Here is a 5123-nt window from a genome sequence, read left to right as displayed (position 1 = left end):
AAATGAATCCTATTATTTTGTTGTTGTTGTTAGACATAAGGAATTAATGGAGGTAAAGAAGGCTGTGGCAGGCCCAGCCAGGGTATTTGGTTTTGGGGGGCAGGTCCAGTTACAGAAAAACAAACAACAACAACAAACAGGTAAATGAGGATGTGTGCAGACAGTAGATTTGGTATTGAACTTAGGAGATGGGAAAGTGATGCTCCTTGAGCTTCAGGAATGGGGAGCAGCAGGAAAAAAAGGCCATGTCTGAGAGGGGCCCTGAGGACCCAGAGGGTGGAAGGGAAGCAGCTCTCCCCACTTCTCAGTGCTGAGGAAAAGGCACTTGAAAACACACTTGGCTCAGTATCCTGCCTGCATCCCATCCATGAAGCAGATGGGGATGGGTCTCCAACCCGTGGTCCCTTATAAGGGCCCGCAGCTGCTCCTGGTTGAATTTCTGGAAAAAGTTTTTGCCAAACTCATAAGGCTTAAGATGATGGCACAGGAAGGGGAGGCCTTGATGATCCTTGGGAGGAAGCCCGCAAAGAGTCCCTTGGTCACTGACTCGGCTCAGATCCTCAGCAGCAGCCGCAGCAGCTGCCTCCAGGTAGAGTCCACACAGAGGCCTTACTCTCACAGCCTCCATTGCTCCCAGGTGGACCTGGTGCTGAGTCTTCACCACACTGAAAGGCAGAGTCAGAAAGGCTACCACTGTCCCTGAGACGCCACCAGCCATGAAGCTGATACTCACAGATGTCTTGTTCTTTGGCCTGGACCCACTTAGCCAGCTCTTCACCAACTCGAACCACTGTAGAACCGAGAATGCACATCTCGAAGGGCAGTGGGTCCCCACCCAGCCTCAGAGAGCACCAGCCTCTCTGAACCACTGCAGCCTGAATAAAGGCTCCCAGCTCCGGGCAAGACTTCATCCACTCTAGCTGGAGGCGTCTGATCACAGTCATCAATGCCCAAATGGGTCAGAGCAACAGCCACCAAGGGTGCATAGAGGTCAGAGGTCAAGTTTCGCCCACACAGGAATGTCTTGAGTTGGTCATAGGCGGTGGCACAGTCATCACCAGGGTGACTGGGAGGCCACTCACAATGTTTACAAAGGCATCCATGGTGCCAGTGAAGAGGGTGGGATCCTGAAACCAGATGTCACAGAGGGCCCCATTTGGGCACAGGTATCTTGGCTCCAGGCACCACTGCAATACAGGAGGCACTTCCTAGCAGGTTGGAGAGGGGATGACAGTTGGTGTAGGAGATGCTTCACAGTCTAGAAGGAGGTGTCAGTTGGCTCCTGAGGGGCACTGGGGCTGCAGGTGCACCTTCACCATGTCCAGGGGTATCAAAAAGAGAGGGGTGACTGTCTCCCCAGTGCCTGAAGCCACCATCTGCTGGAGGTTGATGTGCCTGGGGTCTTGGTCAACTATCTTGAAGTTTCGATCCTGATTCTAGGCCAAGCTGCTGAACCCTATTCTTAGAGCCTATTATATAACTGGTTGTTATTTAATAATCTCAATTTTTTTCATATTAATAAATATGTAGGTTCTTTCTGTCTTTGGGGGATTGCATAGTATTCTATTATATTAAAAAGACATTAATTAACCAATTCTCTACAGATAACATTTTAGTTTGAATGATTATATGTAGACTGCTTATAATAGTACCTAGCACATAATATATATTCATGAGTCTTAATATTGCACTGTTCCTATCTGCAGGATAAAACTCTTAGAAGTGAAATCTCTAGATAAAGGAGCATATGTATTTACAATTTCAAATAATAAAACTTTTTATCTTAGTTGATCGAGTATGTGAACAATAGTATCTCTTGGTAGCTTTGATTTGTATTTTAAGTGAAACTGAGAATTCTTTCTATATATGAAAAATTATCTATATTCCTTTCCTGTGGATTGTAATTCAATTTAAAGATTCTGTTTGCATATTAGAATTTATATAGTTGACTATAAATATATTCCACAACATGGGGGGGTGTGGGGGGTGGTGGTGGTTTGTGTCATAGACTCCAAAGGCTGAAGAACAAGGATGTAATTTTATTTTATTTTTTTCAGCACATAGGGCTTTATTACCTACAGTCATGGGAGGAAATGTCCTTCAGGGGATGCTGTCAGATGAGGTAGGGAAGACATTTCAGAGGATATTGGTTAATGGGACAACATTTTTATTTCTGTACATTTACATACACATTTCCCCCAACGTACAACAGATGTGACATCATGCAGACAGATAAACTTGACTGAGGCTTGTGCTGACTGAGCCCCCCCCACCCCGGACTTGTGGTGATCACACCACACACACAGCAACACAGTTTTTGGGGCACCTCAGCAGGAGTAGGGTGCAGAGCGGGGAGGGGAGCATCCCCGCCAGGTGGAACACACTACTGCCTTCCCTAAACATCACACAGTACATCAACGTGGGGTTTTGTTCTTTAAAAGGAAAAGAAAGGCGAAGGCAAGGGGAGAGACTTCCCCAGCACGTGGTTATGAGCGGTCACATTCATTAATGGCACTTCCAGTTGAGTGAATGCTTGTTTGGCTCTCGGAAGTGGTCATGTCTGACTGAGCACAGTACTTCTCTGTCTCACCGTGTTTTCTGATCTGGGGCCAAACCCACTCACCAGCGTCTTTCTTCCAGCTACAGATGATTATGCTTTTTTAGAAAACAACATTTAAAATGTCCCCATGTTGTCCCTAATACTAATATTTAGGGTAGTCGATAAAGAATTACTGACATCTGCAAAAGAACAAATGAAGATTGAACCCTGTCTCAGTTGTTCACGGATGTCATTTTAAAGATGCAGGTTCACTTGATCCAAGTCATGGCCTTTTCAATTACTTGCTATGCATCTGAGAGTTGGACAGAGAATAAAGAGGACAGAAGAAGAAGAACCAGTACCTTTAATCTGTGGTGTTAGAGAAGAGCACTTAAATACCCTATGGTGTGTCATAGAACAAGCAGATATGTTTGGAGAAAGTGCAGCCAGAATGCTCGTTGGAGGCGAGAATGATAAAGCTTCATCTCACATACTTTGGGTATATTGTTAGGAAAGACTATCCATGAAGAGGGACATCAAGCTTGGAAAGATAGAGGGTCAGTTAAAGAAAGGAATATCCTCAAGGAGAAGAATTGACAAGTGAGTGCAGCAATGGGCTCAAGTGTGTCAAAGATGATGAGGATGGCATAGGACAGTATAGGGTGCAAACCTGTTCTTATAGAGTCGCTATGAGTTGTACCAAGGTGCAGGCCATGGTCTTCTCAGTTGCTTGCTTTGTATTTGAGAGCTGGACAATGACAGAAGAATCTAAGTTGTGTTGTTAGAGAAGAGTATTGAACATACCATGGACTGCCAAAAGAATGAACAGGTCTGGCCTGGAAAAGGTAAAACCAGATTGCTTGTTGGAGACAAATATTTTGAAACTCTGTCTCACAAATTTGGTCATGTTGCCATGAGGGATCAGTCCTTGGAGACAGACATCATGTTTAGGAGAGTAGAGGATCAGCACAGAAGACAAAGACCCTGGATGAGATGGATTGACACAGATACTATGGCAATGGTGTCAAGTATTTCAGAGATGGTGAAGGTTGGCTCAGGATAGGGCAAGGTTCAGATCTATTGTTTCTAGAACCACTAGCAAGTCATAGTCAACTGAATGGTACATAACAACAACATCAGCACTTTAATATTCTCTTTATGGATCTAGCATCATTTTCATTAGATTTATTCAGATACTTTTATTATTTTGCTTTAACTATATTCAAATTGGGTTTTTACTTTTAATTAAAACTCTAAAGAATCATTGAAGGTACATAGGAAGCTTATCTATTCTTGTCTATTAAAGTTTTAATAAAACATTTTGAGTGATATAATCTTAGATTTGACAGAAGAGGTTATTTTTTATGGTTATGATAAATCACAAAATGTCAGGGCTTAACATATTTAAAGTTTATTTCTTACATGTGAAAACTCTCATGAAAAAGGGCAGTTTCCCGTGATTTGGAAAGGGATATAGAATATACACAGGATGTCTGTCAAGCACAGATCTGGAAATAGCTCACACTACTTCCACTCATATTCTTTTGGGCTTAATTCAGTTATCTGACTCCACTCACAAGGAAGGAAGAAAAATAGTTTCCTTTTGTGTTCAGGTAGCAAAAGTAGTGTAATAAAGATGTATCACTGTCTTTGATATTTCTTTTTCCTAATTGTTGCTAAACAGCATCTCTATAAAATTGTTGTTGTTACTGTTATGTGCCATTAGGTCAGAATTAACTCATAACTGACCTCTCGAGTGTGTTTTCATTGACTGTAAATCAAAAGGGAAGTGAATACCCATTTTTCTTCCACAGGGCAGCTGGTGACTGGAACTTTGTGCTTTGAATTGGCAACCCAACTCCTTACCCAGCGGAGCTCCCATCTATTAAAATTGTTGCTGTTATGTGCTATTGAGTCAACTACAATTCATAGTGACCCTATGAACCCTGCCCTATCCTGAGCCCATCTTACTGTCTCTGACACACCTGACCCCACTGCTATAGTTCCTGTGTCAATCCATCTCATCCAGGGTTTTACTGCCTGCACTGACCCTCCATCCTTCAAAGTCCTCCAACTCCAAGGTTTGATCCCTTCTGACAACATGCCCAAAGTATATGAGACAGAGTTTCAAAATCCTTGTCTCCAAGGAGAGGCCTCATTTCATTCTCTCCAGGACAGACCAGTTAACTCTCTTGACAGTCCATGACGTTCAGTACTCTTCTCCAGCACCACAACTCAAAGGCATTTACTCTTCTCTCATCCTCAGTCATAGTCCAGCTCCAGCATAAGAGTGGTGATTAAGGGCTTGTAATGGGTTTGTAAATTTTAATAAGAAACTTCTTATTATGTCTCCACTTAACATAATGGAAAATTCTGAAAGCAGGCTTGGATATCTTACCATGCTAATGAAGTTTTTATCATTCTTGTGGCTACTTGGATTTTATTTACTTAATGCCATTAAAATATCTTTGCAACAATTATGAAGATAATATAGCGTAATAATCTTTTCAAAATCTTAGCCTTGTGAATTCTATTAAAAGATTTCTTCATAAATAGTACAATAATTGTTGGTTTTCTGGGATTA

The 5123-nt window shown here is 42.3% G+C and overlaps 1 pseudogene; it reads right to left on the bottom strand.

Annotated features, from left to right (window-relative positions):
* Window positions 1-304: 304 nt before the first annotated feature.
* The window catches only part of LOC102849526, a 16210-nt pseudogene continuing 11391 nt past the window's right edge, over window positions 305-5123 (bottom strand).

This window comes from Elephantulus edwardii, unplaced genomic scaffold (genome assembly GCF_000299155.1).
Source record: "Elephantulus edwardii isolate Elephantulus edwardi_28Jun2011 unplaced genomic scaffold, EleEdw1.0 scaffold00005, whole genome shotgun sequence".
In the NCBI taxonomy this organism is placed as follows: Eukaryota; Metazoa; Chordata; class Mammalia; order Macroscelidea; family Macroscelididae; genus Elephantulus; species Elephantulus edwardii.
Note: the sequence above shows the minus strand (reverse complement) of the source record. Positions and strands in the feature narration are given on the sequence as shown.